We start from the raw sequence: 27399 nt of genomic DNA, 5'->3' as shown, positions 1-27399 counted from the left end.
AAAGATTAATTTTTCTTGTGTCTCATTTTTGACTGTTTATCACCTTGGATCAAATGCTGCTTGAAGGATTGGATGAATACATTTGATATAGTTGTAGAATTAATTATTATTATGAAAGCTCCTGGAATACCTATTAATGGTTCTAAGTTCTTACGCCAAGTAACTAAATCTCTTATTTATTGCAATTTATTGAGGTCATTTTTGTTTTTTCTTGTTCATGAAATATAAAGATAGTATGAATGTAAACAGCTGAATATAAGCTTTCCAACCATGCCGGGTTAACAATCGGTAGCACTTCATCATCTGCTATTTCTTCAATAGTATGCTATATATTTATTGAGCCTATTAGTTTAGTCTTTAGAGCATAAAGTTAAAAATGCCAAGGACATACTTTCAATCAGTCTCCAAGCCAATACTTGATGCTCCTTTAATGTTGAAAATAGATGTATTTTCTTCTGTATCATGTGTATCTCTATATTTATTTTGAGGGGAAGCTGATAGAATGATTAAATGAATCAATTGCATATAGGTGATGAATTGTTATTTATTGCTAAAACACATGGAAAAAACATTAATGGTTCTAAGTTCTAACACTAAGTATGAAAATCTCTCTCGTATTGTAATTCTTTTAAAGTCATATTAGTTTCTTCATGTTGATATTATATATTTATAACTTCATGGTAAACCTCTGAAATTAAGCTTTCCAAATCTCCCGGGTTAACTATCATTAGCACTTCTTCATATGCTGGACTTCCAGTAATTTGTGCAAAATGGCCTGTTAGCTCAGATGGTTAGAGTGTGGTGCTATTAACGCTAAGGTCACAGGTTCGATCCCTGTACAGGCCAAGTTTAATTGTTTGAAAAAAGATTACTTTTTCTTGTGTCTCATTTTTGACTGTTTATTACCTTGGATCAAACGCTGCTTGAAGGATTGGATGAATACATTTGATATAGTTGTAGAATTAATTATTATTCAGAAATCTCCTGGAATATCTATTAATGGTTCTAAGTTCTAACGCCAAGTAACTAAATCTCTTATTTATTGCAATTTATTGATGTCATTTTTGTTTTGTCCTGTTGATGAAATATAAAGATAGTATGAATGTAAACAGCTGAATATAAGCTTTCCAACTATCCCGGGTTAACAATCGGTAGCACTTCACCATCTTCTATTTCTTCAATAGTATGCTATATATTTATTGAGCCTATTAGTTTAGTCTTTAGAGCATAAAGTTAAAAATGCCAAGGACATACTTACAATCAGTCTCCAAGCCAATACTTGATGCTCCTTTAATGTTGAAAATAGATGTATTTTCTTCTGTATCGTGTGTATCTATATATTTCCTTTGAGGGGAAGCTGATAGAATGATTAAATGAGTCAATTGCATATAAGTGATGAATTGTTATTTATTGCTAAAATACATGGAAAAAACATTAATGGTTCTAAGTTCCAACACTAAGTATGAAAATCTCTTTTGTATTGTAATTTTTTTAAAGTCATATTAGTTTCTTCATGTTGATATTATATATTTATAACTTCATGGTAAACCTCTGAAATTAAGCTTTCCAAATCTCCCTGGTTAACTATCATTAGCTCTTCTTCATATGCTGGACTTCCAGGAATTTGTGCACAATGGCCTGTTAGCTCAGATGGTTAGAGCGTGGTGCTAATAACGCCAAGGTCACTGGTTCGATCCCTGTACAGGCCAAGTTTAATTGTTTGAAAAAAGATTAATTTTTCTTGTGTCTCATTTTTGACTGTTTATCATCTTGGATCAAACGCTGCTTGAAGGATTGGATGAATACATTTGATATAGTTGTAGAAATAATTATTATTCTGAAAGCTCCTGGAATATCTATTAATGGTTCTAAGTTCTAACGCCAAGTAACTAAATCTCTTATTTATTGCAATTTATTGAGGTAATTTTTGTTTTGTCTTGTTGATGAAATATAAAGATAGTATGAATGTAAACAGCTGAATATTAGCTTTCCAATTATCCCGGGTTAACAATCGGTATCACTTCATCATCTGCTATTTCTTCAATAGTATGCTATATATTTATTGAGCCTATTAGTTTAGTCTTTAGAGCATAAAGTTAAAAATGCCAAGGAAATACTTTCAATCAGTCTCCAAGCCAATACTTGATGCTCCTTTAATGTTGAAAATAGATGTATTTTCTTCTGTATCGTGTGTATCTATATATTTCCTTTGAGGGGAAGCTGATAGAATGATTAAATGAGTCAATTGCATATAAGTGATGAATTGTTATTTATTGCTAAAATACATGGAAAAAACATTAATGGTTCTAAGTTCTAACACTAAGTATGAAAATCTCTCTCGTATTGTAATTCTTTTAAAGTCATATTAGTTTCTTCATGTTGATATTATATATTTATAACTTCATGGTAAACCTTTGAAATTAAGCTTTCCAAATCTCCCGGGTTATCATTAGCACTTCTTCATATGCTGGACTTCCAGGAACTTGTGCAAAATGGCCTGTTAGCTCAGATGGTTAGAGCGTGGTGCTAATAACGCCAAGGTCACAGGTTCGATACCTGTACAGGCCTAGTTTAATTATTTGAAAAAAGATTAATTTTTCTTGTGTCTCATTTTTGACTGTTTATCACCTTGGATCAAATGCTGCTTCAAGGATTGGATGAATACATTTGATATAGTTGTAGAATTAATTATTATTATGAAAGCTCCTGGAATACCTATTAATGGTTCTAAGTTCTTATGCCAAGTAACTAAATCTCTTATTTATTGCAATTTATTGAGGTCATTTTTGTTTTTTCTTGTTGATGAAATATAAAGATAGTATGAATGTAAACAGCTGAATATAAGCTTTCCAACCATGCCGGGTTAACAATCGGTAGCACTTCATCATCTGCTATTTTGAGCCTATTAGTTTAGTCTTTAGAGCATAAAGTTAAAAATGCCAAGGACATACTTTCAATCAGTCTCCAAGCCAATACTTGATGCTCCTTTAATGTTGAAAATAGATGTATTTTCTTCTGTATCATGTGTATCTCTATATTTATTTTGAGGGGAAGCTGATAGAATGATTAAATGAATCAATTGCATATAGGTGATGAATTGTTATTTATTGCTAAAACACATGGAAAAAACATTAATGGTTCTAAGTTCTAACACTAAGTATGAAAATCTCTCTCGTATTGTAATTCTTTTAAAGTCATATTAGTTTCTTCATGTTGATATTGTATATTTATAACTTCATGGTAAACCTCTGAAATTAAGCTTTCCAAATCCCCCGGGTTAACTATCATTAGCACTCCTTCATATGCTAGACTTCCAGCAATTTGTGCAAAATGGCCTGTTAGCTCAGATGGTTAGAGTGTGGTGCTATTAACGCTAAGGTCACAGGTTCGATCCCTGTACAGGCCAAGTTTAATTGTTTGAAAAAAGATTAATTTTTCTTGTGTCTCATTTTTGACTCTTTATCACCTTGGATCAAACGCTGCTTGAAGGATTGGATGAAAACATTTGATATAGTTGTAGAATTAATTATTATTCTGAAAGCTCCTGGAATATCTATTAATGGTTCTAAGTTCTAATGCTAAGTAACTACATCTCTTATTTATTGCAATTGATTGAGGTCATTTTTGTTTTGTCTTGTTGATGAAATATAAAGATAGTATGAATGTAAACAGCTGAATATAAGCTTTCCAACTATCCCGGGTTAACAATCGGTAGCACTTCATCATCTGCTATTTCCTCAATAGTATGCTATATATTTAGTGAGCCTAGTAGTTTAGTCTTTAGAGCATAAAGTTAAAAATGCCAAGGACATGCTTTCAATCAGTCTCCAAGCCAATACTTGATGCTCCTTTAATGTTGAAAATAGATGTATTTTCTTCTGTATCAGGTGTATGTCTATATTTCCTTTGAGGGGAAGCTGATAGAATGATTAGATGATTCAATTGCATATAGGTGATGAATTGTTATTTATTGCTAAAACACATGGAAAAAACATTAATGGTTCTAAGTTCTAACACTAAGTATGAAAATCTCTTTTGTATTGTAATTTTTTAAAGTCATATTAATTTCTTCATGTTGATATTATATATTTATAACTTCATGGTAAACCTCTGAAATTAAGCTTTCCAAATCTCCCGGGTTATCATTAGCACTTCTTCATATGCTGGACTTCCAGGAACTTGTGCAAAATGGCCTGTTAGCTCAGATGGTTAGAGCGTGGTGCTAATAACGCCAAGGTCACAGGTTCGATCCCTGTACAGGCCTAGTTTAATTATTTGAAAAAAGATTAATTTTTCTTGTGTCTCATTTTTGACTGTTTATCACCTTGGATCAAATGCTGCTTGAAGGATTGGATGAATACATTTGATATAGTTGTAGAATTAATTATTATTATGAAAGCTCCTGGAATACCTATTAATGGTTCTAAGTTCTTACGCCAAGTAACTAAAATTCTTATTTATTGCAATTTATTGAGGTCATTTTTGTTTTTTCTTGTTGATGAAATATAAAGATAGTATGAATGTAAACAGCTGAATATAAGCTTTCCAACCATGCCGGGTTAACAATCGGTAGCACTTCATCATCTGCTATTTCTTCAATAGTATGCTATATATTTATTGAGCCTATTAGTTTAGTCTTTAGAGCATAAAGTTAAAAATGCCAAGGACATACTTTCAATCAGTCTCCAAGCCAATACTTGATGCTCCTTTAATGTTGAAAATAGATGTATTTTCTTCTGTATCATGTGTATCTCTATATTTATTTTGAGGGGAAGCTGATAGAATGATTAAATGAATCAATTGCATATAGGTGATGAATTGTTATTTATTGCTAAAACACATGGAAAAAACATTAATGGTTCTAAGTTCTAACACTAAGTATGAAAATCTCTCTCGTATTGTAATTCTTTTAAAGTCATATTAGTTTCTTCATGTTGATATTATATATTTATAACTTCATGGTAAACCTCTGAAATTAAGCTTTCCAAATCTCCCTGGTTAACTATCATTAGCACTTCTTCATATGCTGGACTTCCAGCAATTTGTGCAAAATGGCCTGTTAGCTCAGATGGTTAGAGTGTGGTGCTATTAACGCTAAGGTCACAGGTTCGATCCCTGTACAGGCCAAGTTTAATTGTTTGAAAAAAGATTAATTTTTCTTGTGTCTCATTTTTGACTGTTTATCACCTTGGATCAAACGCTGCTTGAAGGATTGGATGAAAACATTTGATATAGTTGTAGAATTAATTATTATTCTGAAAGCTCCTGGATTATCTATTAATGGTTCTAAGTTCTAACGCTAAGTAACTACATCTCTTATTTATTGCAATTTATTGAGGTCATTTTTGTATTGTCTTGTTGATGAAATATAAAGATAGTATGAATGTAAACACCTGAATATAAGCTTTCCAACTATCCCGGGTTAACAATCGGTAGCACTTCATCATCTGCTATTTCCTCAATAGTATGCTATATATTTAGTGAGCCTAGTAGTTTAGTCTTTAGAGCATAAAGTTAAAAATGCCAAGGACATGCTTTCAATCAGTCTCCAAGCCAATACTTGATGCTCCTTTAATGTTGAAAATAGATGTATTTTCTTCTGTATCATGTGTATGTCTATATTTCCTTTGAGGGGAAGCTGATAGAATGATTAGATGATTCAATTGCATATAGGTGATGAATTGTTATTTATTGCTAAAACACATGGAAAAAACATTAATGGTTCTAAGTTCTAACACTAAGTATGAAAATCTCTTTTGTATTGTAATTTTTTGAAAGTCATATTAATTTCTTCATGTTGATATTATATATTTATAACTTCATGGTAAACCTCTGAAATTAAGCTTTCCAAATCTCCCGGGTTAACTATCATTAACACTTCTTCATATGCTGGACTTCCAGTAATTTGTGCAAAATGGCCTGTTAGCTCAGATGGTTAGAACGTGGTGCTAATAACGCCAAGGTCACAGGTTCGATCCCTGTACAGGCCAAGTTTAATTGTTTGAAAAAAGATAAATTTTTCTTGTGTCTCATTTTTGACTGTTTATCCCCATGGATCAAACGCTGCTTGAAGGATTGGATGAATACATTTGATATAGTTGCAGAATTACTTATTATTCTGAAAGCTCCTGGAATATCTATTAATGGTTCTAAGTTCTAACGCCAAGTAACTAAATCTCTTATTTATTGCAATTTATTGAGGTCATTTTTGTTTTGTCTTGTTGATGAAATATAAAGATAGTATGAATGTAAACAGCTGAATAAAAGCTTTCCAACTATCCCGGGTTAACAATCGGTAGCACTTCATCATCTGCTATTTCTTCAATAGTATGCTATATATTTATTGAGCCTATTAGTTTAGTCTTTAGAGTATAAAGTTAAAAATGCCAAGGACATACTTTCAATCAGTCTCCAAGCCAATACTTGATGCTCCTTTAATGTTGAAAATAGATGTATTTTCTTCTGTATCATGTGTATGTCTATATTTCCTTTGAGGGGAAGCTGATAGAATGATTAGATGATTCAATTGCATATAGGTGATGAATTGTTATTTATTGCTAAAACACATGGAAAAAACATTAATGGTTCTAAGTTCTAACACTAAGTATGAAAATCTCTCTCGTATTGTAATTCTTTTAAAGTCATATTAGTTTCTTCATGTTGATATTATATATTTTTAACTTCATGGTAAACCTCTGAAATTAAGCTTTCCAAATCTCCCGGGTTAACTATCATTAGCACTTCTTCATATGCTGGACTTCCAGCAATTTGTGCAAAATGGCCTGTTAGCTCAGATGGTTAGAGCGTTGGTGCTAATAACGCCAAGGTCACAGGTTCGATCCCTGTACAGGCCAAGTTTAATTGTTTAAAAAAAGATAATTTTTCTTGTGTCTCATTTTTGACTGTTTATCACCTTGGATCAAACGCTTCTTGAAGGATTGGATGAATACATTTGATATAGTTGTAGAATTAATTATTATTCTGAAAGCTCCTGGAATATCTATTAATGGTTCTAAGTTCTAACGCCAAGTAACTAAATCTCTTATTTATTGCAATTTATTGAGGTCATTTTTGTTTTGTCTTGTTGATGAAATATAAAGATAGTATGAATGTAAACAGCTGAAAATAAGCTTTCCAATTATCCCGGGTTAACAATCGGTAGCACTTCATCATCTGCTATTTCTTCAATAGTATGCTATATATTTAGTGAACCTATTAGTTTTGTCTTTAGAGCATAAAGTTAAAAATGCCAAGAACATACTTACAATCCGTCTCCAAGCCAATACTTGATGCTCCTTTAATGTTGAAAATAGATGTATTTTCTTCTGTATCATGTGTATCTCTATATTTCCTTTGAGGGTAAGCTGACAGTATGATTAAATGAATCAATTGCATATAGGTGATGAATTGTTATTTATTGCTAAAACACATGGAAAAAACATTAATGGTTCTAAGTTCTACACTAAGTATGAAAATCTCTTTTGTATTGTAATTTTTTTAAAGTCATATTAGTTTCTTCATAAATATATATTATATATTTATAACTTCATGGTAAACCTCTGAAATTAAGCTTTCCAAACCTCCCGGGTTAACTATCATTAGCACTTCTTCATATGCTAGATTTCCAGGAATTTGTGCAAAATGGCCTGTTAGCTCAGATGGTTAGAGTGTGGTGCTAATAACGCCAAGGGCACAGGTTCGATCCCTGTACAGGCCAAGTTTAATTGTTTGAAAAAAGATTAATTTTTCTTGTGTCTCATTTTTGACTGTTTATCACCTTGGATCAAACGTTGCTTTAAGGATTGGATGAATACATTTGATATAGTTGCAGAATTAATTATTATTCTGAAAGCTCCTGGAATATCTATTAATGGTTCTAAGTTCTAATGCCAAGTAACTAAATCTCTTATTTATTGCAATATATTGAGGTCTTTTTTGTTTTGTCTTGTTGATGAAATATAAAGATAGTATGAATGTAAACAGCTGAATATAAGCTTTCCAACTATCCCGGGTTAACAATCGGTAGCACTTCATCATCTGCTATTTCTTCAATAGTATGCTATATATTTATTGAGCCTATTAGTTTAGTCTTTAGAGCATAAAGTTAAAAATGCCAAGGACATACTTTCAATCAGTCTCCAGGCCAATACTTGATGCTCCTTTAATGTTGAAAATAGATGTATTTTCTTCTGTATCATGTGTATCTCTATATTTATTTTGAGGGGAAGCTGATAGAATGATTAAATGAATCAATTGCATATAGGTGATGAATTGTTATTTATTGCTAAAACACATGAAAAAACATTAATGGTTCTAAGTTCTAACACTAAGTATGAAAATCTCTCTCGTATTGTTATTTTTTTAAAGTCATATTAGTTTCTTCATGTTGATATTATATATTTATAACTTCATGGTTAACCTCTGAAATTAAGCTTTCCAAATCTCCCGGGTTAACTATCATTAGCACTTCTTCATATGCTGGACTTCCAGGAATTTGTGCAAAATGGCCTGTTAGCTCAGATGGTTAGAGCGTGGTGCTAATAACGCCAAGGTCACAGGTTAGATCCCTGTACAGGCCAAGTTTAATTGTTTGAAAAAAGATTAATTTTTCTTGTGTCTCATTTTTGACTGTTTATCACCTTGGATCAAACGCTGCTTGAAGGATTGGATGAAAACATTTGATATAGTTGTAGAATTAATTATTATTCTGAAAGCTCCTGGAATATCTATTAATGGTTCTAAGTTCTAACGCTAAGTAACTACATCTCTTATTTATTGCAATTTATTGAGGTCATTTTTGTTTTGTCTTGTTGATGAAATATAAAGATAGTATGAATGTAAACAGCTGAATATAAGCTTTCCAACTATCCCGGGTTAACAATCGGTAGCACTTCATCATCTGCTATTTCCTCAATAGTATGCTATATATTTAGTGAGCCTAGTAGTTTAGTCTTTAGAGCATAAAGTTAAAAATGCCAAGGACATGCTTTCAATCAGTCTCCAAGCCAATACTTGATGCTCCTTTAATGTTGAAAATAGATGTATTTTCTTCTGTATCATGTGTATGTCTATATTTCCTTTGAGGGGAAGCTGATAGAATGATTAGATGATTCAATTGCATATAGGTGATGAATTGTTATTTATTGCTAAAACACATGGAAAAAACATTAATGGTTCTAAGTTCTAACACTAAGTATGAAAATCTCTCTCGTATTGTTATTTTTTTAAAGTCATATTAGTTTCTTCATGTTGATATTATATATTTATAACTTCATGGTAAACCTCTGAAATTAAGCTTTCCAAATCTCCCGGGTTAACTATCATTAGCACTTCTTCATATGCTGGACTTCCAGGAATTTGTGCAAAATGGCCTGTTAGCTCAGATGGTTAGAGCGTGGTGCTAATAACGCCAAGGTCACAGGTTCGATCCCTGTACAGGCCAAGTTTAATTGTTTGAAAAAAGATTAATTTTTCTTGTGTCTCATTTTTGACTGTTTATCACCTTGGATCAAACGCTGCTTGAAGGATTGGATGAAAACATTTGATATAGTTGTAGAATTAATTATTATTCTGAAAGCTCCTGGAATATCTATTAATGGTTCTAAGTTCTAACGCTAAGTAACTACATCTCTTATTTATTGCAATTTATTGAGGTCATTTTTGTTTTGTCTTGTTGATGAAATATAAAGATAGTATGAATGTAAACAGCTGAATATAAGCTTTCCAACTATCCCGGGTTAACAATCGGTAGCACTTCATCATCTGCTATTTCCTCAATAGTATGCTATATATTTAGTGAGCCTAGTAGTTTAGTCTTTAGAGCATAAAGTTAAAAATGCCAAGGACATGCTTTCAATCAGTCTCCAAGCCAATACTTGATGCTCCTTTAATGTTGAAAATAGATGTATTTTCTTCTGTATCATGTGTATGTCTATATTTCCTTTGAGGGGAAGCTGATAGAATGATTAGATGATTCAATTGCATATAGGTGATGAATTGTTATTTATTGCTAAAACACATGGAAAAAACATTAATGGTTCTAAGTTCTAACACTAAGTATGAAAATCTCTTTTGTATTGTAATTTTTTAAAGTCATATTAATTTCTTCATGTTGATATTATATATTTATAACTTCATGGTAAACCTCTGAAATTAAGCTTTCCAAACCTCCCGGGTTAACTATCATTAGCACTTCTTCATGTGCTAGACTTCCAGGAATTTGTGCAAAATGGCCTGTTAGCTCACATGGTCAGAATGTGGTGCTAATAACGCCAAGGTCACAGGTTCGATCCCTGTACAGGCCAAGTTTAATTGTTTGAAAAAAGATTAATTTTTCTTGTGTCTCATTTTTGACTGTTTATCCCCTTGGATCAAACGCTGCTTGAAGGATTGGATGAATACATTTGATATAGTTGCAGAATTATTTATTATTCTGAAAGCTCCTGGAATATCTATTAATGGTTCTAAGTTCTAACGCCAAGTAACTAAATCTCTTATTTATTGCAATTTATTGAGGTCATTTTTTTTTGTCTTGTTGATGAAATATAAAGATAGTATGAATGTAAACAGCTGAATATAAGCTTTCCAACTATCCCGGGTTAACAATCGGTAGCACTTCATCATCTGCTATTTCTTCAATAGTATGCTATATATTTATTGAGCCTATTAGTTTAGTCTTTAGAGCATAAAGTTAAAAATGCCAAGGACATACTTTCAATCAGTCTCCAGGCCAATACTTGATGCTCCTTTAATGTTGAAAATAGATGTATTTTCTTCTGTATCATGTGTATGTCTATATTTCCTTTGAGGGGAAGCTGATAGAATGATTAGATGATTCAATTGCATATAGGTGATGAATTGTTATTTATTGCTAAAACACATGGAAAAAACATTAATGGTTCTAAGTTCTAACACTAAGTATGAAAATCTCTTTTGTATTGTAATTTTTTAAAGTCATATTAATTTCTTCATGTTGATATTATATATTTATAACTTCATGGCAAACCTCTGAAATTAAGCTTTCCAAACCTCCCGGGTTAACTATCATTAGCACTTCTTCATGTGCTAGACTTCCAGGAATTTGTGCAAAATGGCCTGTTAGCTCAGATGGTCAGAGTGTGGTGCTAATAACGCCAAGGTCACAGGTTCGATCCCTGTACAGGCCAAGTTTAATTGTTTGAAAAAATATTAATTTTTCTTGTGTCTCATTTTTGACTGTTCATCACCTTGGATCAAACGCTGCTTGAAGGATTGGATGAATACATTTGATATAGTTTTAGAATTAATTATTATTCTGAAAGCTCCTGGAATATCTATTAATGGTTCTAAGTTCTAACGCCAAGTAACTAAATCTCTTATTTATTGCAATTTATTGAGGTAATTTTTGTTTTGTCTTGTTGATGAAATATAAAGATAGTATGAATGTAAACAGCTGAATATAAGGTTTCCAACTATCCCGGGTTAACAATCGGTAGCACTTCATCATCTGCTATTTCTTCAATAGTATGCTATATATTTAGTGAACCTATTAGTTTTGTCTTTAGAGCATAAAGTTAAAAATGCCAAGAACATACTTACAATCCGTCTCCAAGCCAATACTTGATGCTCCTTTAATGTTGAAAATAGATGTATTTTCTTCTGTATCATGTGTATCTCTATATTTCCTTTGAGGGTAAGCTGACAGTATGATTAAATGAATCAATTGCATATAGGTGATGAATTGTTATTTATTGCTAAAACACATGGAAAAAACATTAATGGTTCTAAGTTCTACACTAAGTATGAAAATCTCTTTTGTATTGTAATTTTTTTAAAGTCATATTAGTTTCTTCATAAATATATATTATATATTTATAACTTTATGGTAAACCTCTGAAATTAAGCTTTCCAAACCTCCCGGGTTAACTATCATTAGCACTCCTTCATATGCTGGACTTCCAGGCAAGTGTGCGAAATGACCTGTTAGCTCAGATGGTTACAGCCTGGTGCTAATAACGCCAAGGTCACAGATTCGATCCCTGTACAGGCCAAGTTTAATTGTTTGAAAAAAGATTAATTTTTCTTGTGTCTCATTTTTGACTGTTTATCACCTTGGATCAAACGTTGCTTGAAGGATTGGATGAATACATTTGATATAGTTGCAGAATTAATTATTATTCTGAAAGCTCCTGGAATATCTATTAATGGTTCTAAGTTCTAATGCCAAGTAACTAAATCTCTTATTTATTGCAATATATTGAGGTCATTTTTGTTTTGTCTTGTTGATGAAATATAAAGATAGTATGAATGTAAACAGCTGAATATAAGCTTTCCAACTATCCCGGGTTAACAATCGGTAGCACTTCATCATCTGCTATTTCTTCAATAGTATGCTATATATTTATTGAGCCTATTAGATTAGTCTTTAGAGCATAAAGTTAAAAATGCCAAGGACATACTTTCAATCAGTCTCCAAGCCAAAACTTGATGCTCCTTTAATGTTGAAAATAGATGTATTTTCTTCTGTATCATGTGTAACTCTATATTTATTTTGAGGGGAAGCTGATAGAATGATTAAATGAATCAATTGCATTTGGTGATGAATTGTTATTTATTGCTAAAACACATGGAAAAAACATTAATGGTTCTAAGTTCTAACACTAAGTATGAAAATCTCTTTTGTATTGTAATTTTTTAAAGTCATATTAATTTCTTCATGTTGATATTATATATTTATAACTTCATGGTAAACCTCTGAAATTAAGCTTTCCAAATCTCCGGGGTTAACTATCATTAACACTTCTTCATATGCTGGACTTCCAGGAATTTGTGCAAAATGGCCTGTTAGCTCAGATGGTTAGAACGTGGTGCTAATAACGCCAAGGTCACAGGTTCGATCCCTGTACACGCCAAGTTTAATTGTTTGAAAAAAGATTAATTTTTCTTGTGTCTCATTTTTGACTGTTTATCCCCTTGGATCAAACGCTGCTTGAAGGATTGGATGAATACATTTGATATAGTTGCAGAATTATTTATTATTCTGAAAGCTCCTGGAATATCTATTAATGGTTCTAAGTTCTAACGCCAAGTAACTAAATCTCTTATTTATTGCAATTTATTGAGGTCATTTTTGTTTTGTCTTGTTGATGAAATATAAAGATAGTATGAATGTAAACAGCTGAATATAAGCTTTCCAACTATCCCGGGTTAACAATCGGTAGCACTTCATCATCTGCTATTTCTTCAATAGTATGCTATATATTTATTGAGCCTATTAGTTTAGTCTTTAGAGCATAAAGTTAAAAATGCCAAGGACATACTTTCAATCAGTCTCCAAGCCAATACTTGATGCTCCTTTAATGTTGAAAATAGATGTATTTTCTTCTGTATCATGTGTATGTCTATATTTCCTTTGAGGGGAAGCTGATAGAATGATTAGATGATTCAATTGCATATAGGTGATGAATTGTTATTTATTGCTAAAACACATGGAAAAAACATTAATGGTTCTAAGTTCTAACACTAAGTATGAAAATACCTTTTGTATTGTAATTTTTTTAAAGTCATATTAGTTTCTTCATGTTGATATTATATATTTATAACTTCATGGTAAACCTATGAAATTAAGCTTTCCAAATCTCCCGGGTTAACTATCATTAGCAATTCTTCATATGCTGGACTTCTAGGAACTTGTGCAAAATGGCCTGTTAGCTCAGATGGTTAGAGCGTGGTGCTAATAACGCCAAGGTCACAGGTTCGATCCCTGTACAGGCCAAGTTTAATTGTTTGAAAAAATTAATTTTCTTGTGTCTCATTTTTGACTGTTTATCACCTTGGATCAAACGCTGCTTGAAGGATTGGATGAATGCATTTGATATAGTTGTAGAATTAGTTATTATTCTGAAAGCTCCTGGAATATCTATTAATGGTTCTAAGTTCTAACGCCTAGTAACTAAATCTCTTATTTATTGCAATTTATTGAGGTCATTTTTGTTTTGTCCTGTTGATGAAATATAAAGATAGTATGAATGTAAACAGCTGAATATAAGCTTTCCAACTATCCCGGGTTAACAATCAGTAGCACTTCATCATCTGCTATTTCTTCAATAGTATGCTATATATTTAGTGAGCCTATTAGTTTTGTCTTTAGAGCATAAAGTAAAAAATGCCAAGGACATACTTACAATCTGTCTCCAAGCCAATACTTGATGCTCCTTTAATGTTGAAAATAGATGTATTTTCTTCTGTATCATGTGTATGTCTATATTTCCTTTAAGGGGAAGCTGATAGAATGATTAAATGAATCAATTGCATATAGGTGATGAATTGTTATTTATTGCTAAAACACATGGAAAAAACATTAATGGTTCTAAGTTCTACACTAAATATGAAAATCTCTTTTGTATTGTAATTTTTTTAAAGTCATATTAGTTTCTTCATGTTGATATTATATATTTATAACTTCATGGTAAACCTTTGAAATTAACCTTTCCAAACCTCCCGGGTTAACTATCATTAGCACTTCTTCATGTGCTAGACTTCCAGGAATTTGTGCAAAATGGCCTGTTAGCTCAGATGGCTAGAGTGTGGTGCTAATAACGCCAAGGTCACTGATTCGATCCCTGTACAGGCCAAGTTTAAATGTTTGAAAAAAGATTAATTTTTCGTGTGTCTCATTTTTGACTGTTTATCACCTTGGATCAAACGCTGCTTGAAGGATTGGATGAATACATTTGATATAGTTGTAGAATTAATTATTATTCTGAAAGCTCCTGGAATATCTATTAATGGTTCTAAGTTCTAACGCCAAGTAACTAAATCTCTTATTTATTGCAATTTATTGATGTCATTTTTGTTTTGTCCTGTTGATGAAATATAAAGATAGTATGAATGTAAACAGCTGAATATAAGCTTTCCAACTATCCCGGGTTAACAATCAGTAGCACTTCATCATCTGCTATTTCTTCAATAGTATGCTATATATTTAGTGAGCCTATTAGTTTTGTCTTTAGAGCATAAAGTTAAAAATGCCAAGGACATACTTACAATCCGTCTCCAAGCCAATACTTGATGCTCCTTTAATGTTGAAAAAAGATGTATTTTCTTCTGTATCATGTGTATCTCTATATTTCCTTTGAGGGGAAGCTGATAGAATGATTAAATTAATCCATTGCATATAGGTGATGAATTGTTATTTGTTGCTAAAACACATGGAAAAAACATTAATGGTTCTAAGTTCTAACACTAAGTATGAAAATACCTTTTGTGTTGTAATTTTGTTAAAGTCATATTAGTTTCTTCATGTTGATATTATATATTTATAACTTCATGGTAAACCTCTGAAATTAAGCTTTCCAAATCTCCCGGGTTAACTATCATTGGCAATTCTTCATATGCTGGACTTCCAGGAACTTGTGCAAAATGGCCTGTTAGCTCAGATGGTTAGAGCGTGGTGCTAATAACGCCAAGGTCACAGGTTCGAAACCTGTACAGGCCAAGTTTAATTGTTTGAAAAAATATTAATTTTTCTTGTGTCTCATTTTTGACTGTTTATCACCTTGGATCAAACGCTGCTTGAAGGATTGGATGAATACATTTGATATAGTTTTAGAATTATTATTATTCTGAAAGCTCCTGGAATATCTATTAATGGTTCTAAGTTCTAACGCCAAGTAACTAAATCTCTTATTTATTGCAATTTATTGAGGTCATTTTTGTTTTGTCTTGTTGATGAAATATAAAGATAGTATGAATGTAAACAGCTGAATATAAGGTTTCCAACTATCCCGGGTTAACAATCGGTAGCACTTCATCATCTGCTATTTCTTCAATAGTATGCTATATATTTATTGAGCCTATTAGTTTAGTCTTTAGAGCATAAAGTTAAAAATTCCAAGGACATACTTTCAATCAGTCTCCAAGCCAATACTTGATGCTCCTTTAATGTTGAAAATAGATGTATTTCCTTCTGTATCATGTGTATGTCTATATTTCCTTTGAGGGGAAGCTGATAGAATGATTAGATGATTCAATTGCATATAGGTGATGAATTGTTATTTATTGCTAAAACACATGGAAAAAACATTAATGGTTCTAAGTTCTAACACTAAGTATGAAAATCTCTCTCGTATTGTAATTCTTTTAAAGTCATATTAGTTTCTTCATGTTGATATTATATATTTTTAACTTCATGGTAAACCTCTGAAATTAAGCTTTCCAAATCACCCGGGTTAACTATCATTAGCACTTCTTCATATGCAGGACTTCCAGCAATTTGTGCAAAATGGCCTGTTAGCTCAGATGGTTAGAGCGTGGTGCTAATAACGCCAAGGTCACAGGTTCGATCCCTGTACAGGCCAAGTTTAATTGTTTAAAAAAAGATAATTTTTCTTGTGTCTCATTTTTGACCGTTTATCACCTTGGATCAAACGCTTCTTGAAGGATTGGATGAATACATTTGATATAGTTGTAGAATTAATTATTATTCTGAAAGCTCCTGGAATATCTAATAATGGTTCTAAGTTCTAACGCCAAGTAACTAAATCTCTTATTTATTGCAATTTATTGAGGTCATTTTTGTTTTGTCTTGTTGATGAAATATAAAGATAGTATGAATGTAAACAGCTGAATATAAGCTTTCCAATTATCCCGGGTTAACAATCGGTAGCACTTCATCATCTGCTATTTCTTCAATAGTATGCTATATATTTAGAGAACCTATTAGTTTTGTCTTTAGAGCATAAAGTTAAAAATGCCAAGAACATACTTACAATCCGTCTCCAAGCCAATACTTGATGCTCCTTTAATGTTGAAAATAGATGTATTTTCTTCTGTATCATGTGTATCTCTATATTTCCTTTGAGGGTAAGCTGACAGTATGATTAAATGAATCAATTGCATATAGGTGATGAATTGTTATTTATTGCTAAAACACATGGAAAAAACATTAATGGTTCTAAGTTCTACACTAAGTATGAAAATCTCTTTTGTATTGTAATTTTTTTAAAGTCATATTAGTTCATAAATATATATTATATATTTATAACTTCATGGTAAACCTCTGAAATTAAGCTTTCCAAACCTCCCGGGTTAACTATCATTAGCACTTCTTCATATGCTAGACTTCCAGGAATTTGTGCAAAATGGCCTGTTAGCTCAGATGGTTAGAGTGTGGTGCTAATAACGCCAAGGGCACAGGTTCGATCCCTGTACAGGCCAAGTTTAATTGTTTGAAAAAAGATTAATTTTTCTTGTGTCTCATTTTTGACTGTTTATCACCTTGGATCAAACGTTGCTTGAAGGATTGGATGAATACATTTGATATAGTTGCAGAATTAATTATTATTCTGAAAGCTCCTGGAATATCTATTAATGGTTCTAAGTTCTAATGCCAAGTAACTAAATCTCTAATTTATTGCAATATATTGAGGTCATTTTTGTTTTGTCTTGTTGATGAAATATAAAGATAGTATGAATGTAAACAGCTGAATATAAGCTTTCCAACTATCCCGGGTTAACAATCGGTAGCACTTCATCATCTGCTATTTCTTCAATAGTATGCTATATATTTATTGAGCCTATTAGATTAGTCTTTAGAGCATAAAGTTAAAAATGCCAAGGACATACTTTCAATCAGTCTCCAAGCCAAAACTTGATGCTCCTTTAATGTTGAAAATAGATGTATTTTCTTCTGTATCATGTGTATCTCTATATTTATTTTGAGGGGAAGCTGATAGAATGATTAAATGAATCAATTGCATATAGGTGATGAATTGTTATTTATTGCTAAAACACATGAAAAAACATTAATGGTTCTAAGTTCTAACACTAAGTATGAAAATCTCTCTCGTATTGTTATTTTTTTAAAGTCATATTAGTTTCTTCATGTTGATATTATATATTTATAACTTCATGGTAAACCTCTGAAATTAAGCTTTCCAAATCTCCCGGGTTAACTATCATTAGCACTTCTTCATATGCTGGACTTCCAGGAATTTGTGCAAAATGGCCTGTTAGCTCAGATGGTTAGAGCGTGGTGCTAATAACGCCAAGGTCACAGGTTCGATCCCTGTACAGGCCAAGTTTAATTGTTTGAAAAAAGATTAATTTTTCTTGTGTCTCATTTTTGACTGTTTATCACCTTGGATCAAACGCTGCTTGAAGGATTGGATGAATACATTTGATATAGTTGTAGAATTAATTATTATTCTGAAAGCTCCTGGAATATCTACTAATGGTTCTAAGTTCTAACGCCAAGTAACTAAATCTCTTATTTATTGCAATTTATTGAGGTCATTTTTGTTTTGTCTTGTTGATGAAATATAAAGATAGTATGAATGTAAACAGCTGAATATAAGCTTTCCAACTATCCCGGGTTAACAATCGGTAGCACTTCACCATCTTCTATTTCTTCAATAGTATGCTATATATTTATTGAGCCTATTAGTTTAGTCTTTAGCGCATAAAGTTAAAAATGCCAAGGACATACTTTCAATCAGTCTCCAAGCCAATACTTGATGCTCCTTTAATGTTGAAAATAGATGTATTTTCTTCTGTATCGTGCGTATCTATATCTTTCCTTTGAGGGGAAGCTGATAGAATGATTAAATGAGTCAATTGCATATAAGTGATGAATTGTTATTTATTGCTAAAATACATGGAAAAAACATTAATGGTTCTAAGTTCTAACACTAAGTATGAAAATCTCTTTTGTATTGTAATTTTTTTAAAGTCATATTAGTTTCTTCATGTTGATATTATATATTTATAACTTCATGGTAAACCTCTGAAATTAAGCTTTCCAAATCTCCCTGGTTAACTATCATTAGCTCTTCTTCATATGCTGGACTTCCAGGAATTTGTGCACAATGGCCTGTTAGCACAGATGGTTAGAGCTTGGTGCTAATAACGCCACGGTCACAGGTTCGATCCCTGTACAGGCCAAGTTTAATTGTTTGAAAAAAGATTAATTTTTCTTGTGTCTCATTTTTGACTGTTTATCACCTTGGATCAAACGCTGCTTGAAGGATTGGATGAATACATTTGATATAGTTGTAGAATTAATTATTATTCTGAAAGCTCCTGGAATATCTATTAATGGTTCTAAGTTCTAACGCCAAGTAACTACATCTCCTATTTATTGCAATTTATTGAGGTCATTTTTGTTTTGTCTTGTTGATGAAATATAAAGATAGTATGAATGTAAACAGCTGAATATAAGCTTTCCAACTATCCCGGGTTAACAATCGGTAGCACTTCATCATCTGCTATTTCTTCAATAGTATACTATATATTTATTGAGCCTATTAGTTTAGTCTTTAGAGCATGAAGTTAAAAATGCCAAGGACATACTTTCAATCAGTCTCCAAGCCAATACTTGATGCTCCTTTAATGTTGAAAATAGATGTATTTTCTTCTGTATCATGTGTATGTCTATATTTCCTTTGAGGGGAAGCTGATAGAATGATTAGATGATTCAATTGCATATAGGTGATGAATTGTTATTTATTGCTAAAACACATGGAAAAAACATTAATGGTTCTAAGTTCTAACACTAAGTATGAAAATCTCTTTTGTATTGTAATTTTTTAAAGTCATATTAGTTTCTTCATGTTGATATTATATATTTATAACTTAATGGTAAACCTCTGAAATTAAGCTTTCCAAATCTCCCGGGTTAACTATCATTAGCAATTCTTCATATGCTGGACTTCCAGGAACTTGTGCAAAATGGCCTGTTAGCTCAGATGGTTAGAGCTTGGTGCTAATAAAGCCAAGGTCACAGGTTCGATCCCTGTACAGGCCAAGTTTAATTGTTTCAAAAAAGATTAATTTTTATTGTGTCTCATTTTTGACTGTTTATCACCTTGGATCAAACGCTGCTTGAAGGATTGGATGAATACATTTGATATAGTTGTAGAAATAATTATTATTCTGAAAGCTCCTGGAATATCTATTAATGGTTCTAAGTTCTAACGCCAAGTAACTAAATCTCTTATTTATTGCAATTTATTGAGGTCATTTTTGTTTTGTCTTGTTGATGAAATATAAAGATAGTATGAATGTAAACAGCTGAATATAAGCGTTCCAACTATCCCGGGTTAACAATCGGTATCAATTCATCATCTGCTATTTCTTCAATAGTATGCTATATATTTATTGAGCCTATTAGTTTAGTCTTTAGAGCATAAAGTTAAAAATGCCAAGAACATACTTTCAATCAGTCTCCAAGCCAATACTTGATGCTCCTTTAATGTTGAAAATAGATGTATTTTCTTCTGTATCGTGTGTATCTCTATATTTCCTTTGAGGGGAAGCTGATAGAATGATTAAATGAGTCAGTTGCATATAAGTGATGAATTGTTATTTATTGCTAAAACACATGGAAAAAACATTAATGGTTCTAAGTTCTAACACTAAGTATGAAAATCTCTTTTGTATTGTAATTTTTTTAAAGTCATATTAGTTTCTTCATGTTGATATTATATATTTATAACTTCATGGTACACCTCTGAAATTAAGCTTTCCAAATCTCCCTGGTTAACTATCATTAGCTCTTCTTCATATGCTGGACTTCCAGGAATTTGTGCACAATGGCCTGTTAGCACAGATTGTTAGAGCTTGGTGCTGATAACGCCAAGGTCACAGGTTCGATCCCTGTACAGGCCAAGTTTAATTGTTTGAAAAAGATTAATTTTTCTTGTGTCTCATTTTTGACTGTTTATCACCTTGGATCAAACGCTGCTTGAAGGATTGGATGAATACATTTGGAAAGGGGTGACCAATCGGTCCCCCCGAACGTATGGTGGAGTACCCCGATCCCCCCGGGAAGCCATTTTGGGCGGAGGCGAGTCCCGGCTGGTATGCCCGAAGCGGCGTAGCTGGGGCGCGCCTTTTCCCGCCCTAGAGTGGGTTGTCCTAGACACCGAAGCCGCCAGCCACGCCCCCGGAGGCGGGCGGAGGCGGGTTTACGCCCGCCCGAAGATGGATAAAAGGAGCGACAAGCCAAAGTAGCATCCTCTTGTTCCTGTGCTCTGAAGCTGCACCTGCCCGCTGCACGTGAGCTCGAGACGGAACGAAGAGCCAATTTTGAGCGTTTTAATTTTGTCTTTGTTCTTTCAGAGAATCGTCGTTCGAGAATGCTGGGCAAGAAGGTCGGAAAGCGGGTCGGTACCGATCAGATGCTCCGCATGCTCGTGAAAGACATGGCCGAGATGAAGAAACAGATGGCGGCAATGAACGGTGTAGGAGGCCCAAAGCGAATCGTCGGACCAGCATTGCCGGGAGTAGTCCCTAGCGGGAGAGGTAGAAGGTCCAAGAGGGGGGCATCTGGGGGAGAGACCCCGGTTCCCGAGGCGCCGCCGGTGCTCCCCGATACACCGACTGAGGCCCCGATCCCGGTCCCGAAGGAGGGGCAACCAATCCCTGTGGTAGTCACCCCTGTGAACGGGGAGGATATGCCTCCCGAGTTGGCTGCACAGCTGGCAGCGTGGTTGGGGAAAGATAGAGAAGGCACCACGGCGGATGACGCCAGGGCAGTAATGAGGCAGTTGCGGCAATCAAGAGAGGCCGCAAAGGCACCATGTCCTTTTGTTCCCCCGCAGGCTCCAGTGGGTGAAACCGCGGTGGGCACGAGTTCGGCAGCGAATACGGTTACAGCTTCTAGTTCAGGTAAGCAGCGACTGCCGATTGCGGGGGAGGGGTCTGTACCCTCGAGAAGGGAGAAAGTGGCTCAGCATCTTACGATCGAAATCAAGGAGAGGATATGGGCTGAGAAATATGTAAACATGTTTTCTTTGCTAACTGATCAGTATGAGATCGAGCATGTGAAGGGTCAAAAGGAGTTTTTGCACCCGAGTGTTTGGCGCGCCAAGATGGCCGCTTTTAAGGTCGATGAGAACATAGGTACTTGGGGCAGAGCGTTTGGCATATTCACTTCAATTATGGGGGAACGAAGGCCTGAAATGTTGGCCGAGTTACCCGTGTACCAGACACGTATTATGGAGTTTTCTCAGTCATATGAGGGCAATCAGTGGTTTTGTTATGATAATGTTTTTCGGAAAGCCAAGGAGTTCAACACATCTCTGACGTGGGATTGTTACGACTCCATTTCATGGCAAAAAATGGAGAAATCAGGCATGTTGAAGGCACCATTGGTGGGGGGGAGTGGGGGAGAGTTTTCCCGCCATTCATCTGGGGCGCCCTTTCGGGCAAGTTCAAGTAATGAGCATCACTCGAGATCGAGTGGCAATACAGGCAAAAAAGGTATCTGCTGGAAAGTGTACGAGGCCCCAAGGATCATGCAAGTTTAGGCACGACTGTGGGGGGGTGTGGGCAATCCTCGCATCCTGAGACCATGTGCAGAGCCAAAACGGGTGATAACGGAAGTAGGGGAAGCGCCAAACAGGTCTGAAATAGGCCGAGGGGCGCCTTTACCTACCCCGGTTGATACCATGGCAATGATTCCTTGGCTCAATGAATACCCGGATCATGTCTCCGCTGGGGTGTTGCGAGATGGGTTTTCGTATGGTTTCCGCATCCCAGTGGGGAATTTTCAGGGTAAGGCACAGTGTAGGAACCAACTGTCGGTCCTGCAGAATACGGCGGTGGTACAGGCGAAGATTGTGAAAGAGTTGACCCGGGGTCGGGTTGCCGGACCATTCGACACGCCACCAGTTGCTAATTTTGTTTGTTCCCCCTTGGGAGTGGTCCCCAAGAAGGACCCGGGTGAGTTTCGTTTAATACATAACTTGTCCGCCCCGAGAGGTCTTTCGGTGAATGATGCGATAGACCCGGAGGTATGTTCGGTGCGGTACGCATCTTTCGATGAGGCCGTCGCCATGTTGAATCGCCTGGGGCCCGGAGCGCTGATGGCCAAATCAGACATCGAGTCAGCGTTCCGGTTGCTCCCGGTACACCCAGACGATCAGCGTCTCCTTGGTTTTATGTTTCAGGGTCGATATTACATGGATAAGTGTATGCCAATGCCATATCTTGTGCTTATTTTGAGAAATTCAGTTGTTTTCTGCAATGGGTATTCACAAGAATGACGGGGTTTCAACATGTTATGCATTATCTTGATGATTTTCTGTTCCTGGGTGCAGCTGGGGATTCAGTATGTGCACAAGCTTTGAAAGAATTTTGTGGTCTGATGAATCAGTTTGGTGTGCCATTGGCACCAGGTAAGACGGTGGGGCCATCAACTTCGCTCGAGTTTCTAGGAATAGAGCTCGATTCACTGGAAGGTTGCTTCCGGCTGCCCAAAGAAAAGGTGGGGAGATTCAGGGCCTCCCTTGAAGCATGTATTCGGGAAACCAAGGTGAACTTGCATCAATTGCAGAAAACTGTGGGTCAGTTGAATTTTGCCCTTAGAGTAATGCCAATGGCCCGCCCTTTCTCCCGCTCGATTGCTCAAGCCATGGTCGGTCTCAAAGAAGGGCACCATCGCACGAGGCTCTCGGCCGAGATTCGCCAGGACATGCGCATTTGGTTGGCATTTCTGGCGGATTTCAATGGTCGGGTCGTCTGGACCAAGCCGGCGGTGTCCTCTGAGGAGTTGGGGCTGTGGACAGATTCGGCGGGGAGTATAGGCTTTGGCGCCATATTCGGTAATCATTGGTCGGCTCAGAAGTGGCCGTCATGGTGGCACGAGTGTGGGCTGACGAGCAACATTGCTTTTCTTGAACTGTTCCCTATTCTGGTGGCCCTACAAACATGGCCTGAGGGGTTCCGGGATCACTCTGTGGTATTCTGGTCAGATAACATGACCGTGGTTGAGTGTATCAATAGTCAGGCAGCACGATGCAAATGGATTCTGAGATTGCTTAAGGAAATTGTGTTACTATGTATGCAATTGAACGTGCTCTTTAGGGTGAGACATGTGCCCGGAGTACTGAATCAGGCGGCTGATGCACTTTCTCGTTTCCGTATGCAGGCCTTCTGGGGTTTTCTGCCCACAGCGGACCCGGTGTCGGCACCATTCCCCGAAGCTCTCTGGTCTCTCGGTGCCCCGAACTACAAAACCTCGTGGGAGAGAGTTTAGCACCCAGGACGAGGAAGGCATATGAAGGGGCGTTCCGTTCTTATCAGTCCTTTTTGGGTTCAGCTAGGGGGGAGCTTTGGGGCCAGGAAGAGTATGTTGTAAAGTTTTTTCTGTCGTTACACCAGGCAGGCAAATCGGTAGCCACGGTCCAGAGGCATCGGGCCGCCATTTCCTTCATGGCGCGGGCTCATGGGATCCAGGACCCTACTGCATCTTTCGTAGTACAGAAAGCGCTGCGTGGGTGGCAACGCCTTGAGGGTCGCAGAGTAGATGAAAGGCACCCGATAGGTCTGGAGAGGTTGGCTCTGTTATTTTCCGTTCTCCCTGCGACTTGTTCATCCCAGTCTGAAACAGTGTTATTCCGGGCCGCTTTTGCATTAGCATTCCATGGGGCTATGCGGGTAAGCGAACTGGTGGCGAGGAACAAGCAGGATACGGGGGGGGACTGTGCCGAGAGCACGTTCTAGTTAAGGGGGATACGTTGATTGTCTCGTTTCCCAGGTCCAAGACCGATCAGGGTGCGATCGGGGACAGTATAATAGTCCATCGGAGTCCCGGATCTCCCATGTGCCCCGTCGTATGCGTTGAGGAATATTTGGCGCAGAGGGCGGCATCGTGGGGGGGGACCCTGTTGAGGCACACTGATGCCACCCCACTGACGAGGTTTCAGTTCCAGCGGGTGCTAGCAATGGCAATTTTGGCCGCGGGCTTGAACCCGGGCGATTTTGGGACCCACTCCTTCCGGATAGGGGCTGCTACAGAGGCTACAGCCAGGGGTCTGAGTGTGGAAAAAGTGAAACAACTGGGGCGTTGGTCCTCGAATTGTTACAAAAGGTATGTGCGGTTGCACATGTTGTGAAGCTGTAATCATGTACTCACGCTTCTTGTTTTTGTTTGGTTTACAGTTTCACAAGCTTACGAGGCGGGACGGACTGTGCAGTCGACCCGACACCTGGGAACCAGCGGTCAGAGATCACCTGCTGCGGAAAAAGTGGTGTGGGTCGTGGGCCACTCATACGTGAGGCGTGCCGCGGACGTATTCAAAGCAGGTGACATGATTCACATGGTTGGGGAATACGGGTACAGTGTGACCTTCTACGGAAGGGGCGGGCTCTGTATTGACAAGTTTCAACCTTTTGTCAAGGGTTTGTTAGGTCACCGCCATCTATAATCATAGTGCATCTTGGGGGCAATGATTTAGTGACCACTGGTAGACGACTACTTCTCGAGGCGATACTATCCACAGTAAGTTGGTTGGCGAGAAGGGTTCCAGGGTGCACAATTGCATGGTCCCACATGATTCCACGAAAGGTGTGGCGGGGGGCGAATTCTGTGTCTGCTATAAATCATTCGGTGAAGAAGGTAAATAACAAGTTGGCTAGACTGTTTCGTACAAGTGCATTGCATTCAATTCCACATGGTTGTATCAGGGGGGACAGTATGTATCTGGAGGATGGAGTCCATTTGTCCCGGGTGGGGAATGCTTTACTCATAGGTGACCTCGTAGCCTGGCTAAAGAGTTTACAGCATGACCTTTAGGTAGGAATTTTTGTGGGGGGTCCGGATAGCCGGTCAACTATCCGGACTGTGGCGGTAAGGTCATGATCGGTGAGCAGTAATTGGAAGATCCCTATGGGGGGGGGCGTCACCCATTACGGATGGGAGCACCCGGGGGGAGGTGGCCATTGGCCCCTCAACGGGGGGGCGGTCCATTCTAAGGATGGGACGCCGAAAGGAAAGGGAAGGCGGTCAAAGCCCCTCCCTGGATAGGAGGGGCTACGGGCCCCTCCTGGGAATTTCCCGGGCCAGTACATCTGCGACGGCAGATGTGGTAAGTTGTGTGGGGTGGGGAGGGGGGTCCACGCTACCTTCTAGACACCCCACACGAGTCCTCGGACGACCTTAAAATGGCGTCGAGTTAATTGGGGCCCCCGTCAAGACAAGGGAAATTGATATGTGCACATGAGGTACAGTCCTCTGTGTGGCCGCCCCTCACAAGTGAGGGGGTAGTTCTGGTTTAGGGATCTGACACCGGTTACGACCTTGCCGTTGGCCCTTAACGTTAGGATGTACAATTTCAATTTAAGAATGTTTTGTAGGATGTTAGTATCGGCTAGGAGAATCTTTGTATTAGAAATATGTTAAGGTCAGCCAAAACATCGTTATATGGAAATGAAATTGTACATGATATGAAACTGTTATTTTAATGTTTTAATTTTGTTTCATATTTTAATAAATACGGCCGGGAGGGTAACTCCCTCCCGCCTTCCAAAAGTTCAGAAATGTTTCCGTATTCCCATTCTTGGGGATTGTGTTGAGAGGGGGTGGCGGGTATCTCAGCCATATGGAAAGGGGCGACCAATCGGTCCCCCCGAACGTATGGTGGAGTACCCTGATCCCCCCGGGAAGCCATTTTGGGCGGGAGGCGAGTCCCGGCTGGTATGCCCGAAGCGGCGTAGCCGGGGCGTGCCTTTTCCCGCCCTAGAGTGGGTTGTCCTAGACACCGAAGCCGCCAGCCACGTCCCCGGAGGCAGGCGGAGGCGGGTTTACGCCGGCCCGAAGATGGATAAAAGGAGCGACAAGCCAAAGTAGCGTCCTCTTGTTCCTGTGCTCTGAAGCTGCACCTCCCCGCTGCACGTGAGCTCGAGGCGGAACGAAGAGCCAATTTTGACCCACCCACCAGCCCCTGGAGACAGCAAGTGGTTTGAAGTAAAGTTGTGATGTGGTAACTCAGTTTTCTTACAGGTTACTTGGTTTAAAAGTTGTGATTCATTATGCAATAAAATGGTAACTCGATTTTCTTACAGGTTGCTGTGATTAAAAGTTGTGATTCATTGTGCAATAAAGTGGATACATTCTTACAGTATGTTTTATCGAATAAAGTATTTGCACCAGTGTTGATCAGTGATGTTTCAAGGGTTCACATATTGAGCATCTTCTGTCTTTTAGTGATTAGTCCTTTTAGTTTAATGTCGTATTTATTTTCGGTCGGGCGGTAAGGTCATGATCGGTGAGCAGTAATTGGAAGATCCCTATGGGGGGGGCATCACCCATTACGGATGGGAGCGCCCGGGGGGAGGTGGCCATTGGCCCCTCAACGGGGAGGCGGTCCCTTCTAAGGATGGGACGCCGAAAGGAAAGGGAAGGCGGTCAAGGCCCCTCCCTGGATAGGAGGGGCTACGGGCCCCTCCTGGGAATTTCCCGGGGCCAGGACATCTGCGACGGCAGATGTGGTAAGTTGTGTGGGGTGGGGAGGGGGGTCCACGCTACCTTCTAGACACCCCACACGAGTCCTCGGACGACCTTAAAATTGCGTCGAGATAATTGGGGCCCCCGTCAAGACAAGGGAAATTGGTATGTGCACATGAGGTACAGTCCTC

The 27399-nt window shown here is 37.1% G+C and overlaps 8 non-coding genes across 8 annotated transcripts; all 8 read left to right on the top strand.

The window, feature by feature from the left end:
• Positions 1 to 772: 772 nt before the first annotated feature.
• On the top strand, positions 773 to 846 carry TRNAN-AUU (transfer RNA asparagine (anticodon AUU)). The gene has a single exon. It is a non-coding gene; the product is annotated as a tRNA-Asn (tRNA).
• A 2486-nt stretch (positions 847 to 3332) lies between these two features.
• Positions 3333 to 3406, top strand: TRNAN-AUU (transfer RNA asparagine (anticodon AUU)). The gene has a single exon. It is a non-coding gene; the product is annotated as a tRNA-Asn (tRNA).
• Positions 3407 to 5053: 1647 nt separating this feature from the next.
• TRNAN-AUU (transfer RNA asparagine (anticodon AUU)) lies at positions 5054 to 5127 on the top strand. Its single transcript has one exon. It is a non-coding gene; the product is annotated as a tRNA-Asn (tRNA).
• Positions 5128 to 9368: 4241 nt separating this feature from the next.
• TRNAI-AAU (transfer RNA isoleucine (anticodon AAU)) lies at positions 9369 to 9442 on the top strand. The gene has a single exon. It is a non-coding gene; the product is annotated as a tRNA-Ile (tRNA).
• Positions 9443 to 13679: 4237 nt separating this feature from the next.
• On the top strand, positions 13680 to 13753 carry TRNAI-AAU (transfer RNA isoleucine (anticodon AAU)). Its single transcript has one exon. It is a non-coding gene; the product is annotated as a tRNA-Ile (tRNA).
• A 2510-nt stretch (positions 13754 to 16263) lies between these two features.
• Positions 16264 to 16337, top strand: TRNAI-AAU (transfer RNA isoleucine (anticodon AAU)). The gene has a single exon. It is a non-coding gene; the product is annotated as a tRNA-Ile (tRNA).
• Positions 16338 to 17984: 1647 nt separating this feature from the next.
• On the top strand, positions 17985 to 18058 carry TRNAI-AAU (transfer RNA isoleucine (anticodon AAU)). Its single transcript has one exon. It is a non-coding gene; the product is annotated as a tRNA-Ile (tRNA).
• A 2514-nt stretch (positions 18059 to 20572) lies between these two features.
• Positions 20573 to 20646, top strand: TRNAI-GAU (transfer RNA isoleucine (anticodon GAU)). The gene has a single exon. It is a non-coding gene; the product is annotated as a tRNA-Ile (tRNA).
• The last annotated feature ends 6753 nt before the right edge of the window (positions 20647 to 27399 follow it).

The sequence above is a fragment of the Lissotriton vulgaris genome, chromosome 4_1 (assembly GCF_964263255.1).
Source record: "Lissotriton vulgaris chromosome 4_1, aLisVul1.2, whole genome shotgun sequence".
NCBI lineage: Eukaryota > Metazoa > Chordata > Amphibia > Caudata > Salamandridae > Lissotriton > Lissotriton vulgaris.
The sequence above is the reverse complement of the archived record's forward strand: the minus strand, read 5'-3'. Positions and strand labels throughout refer to the sequence as shown.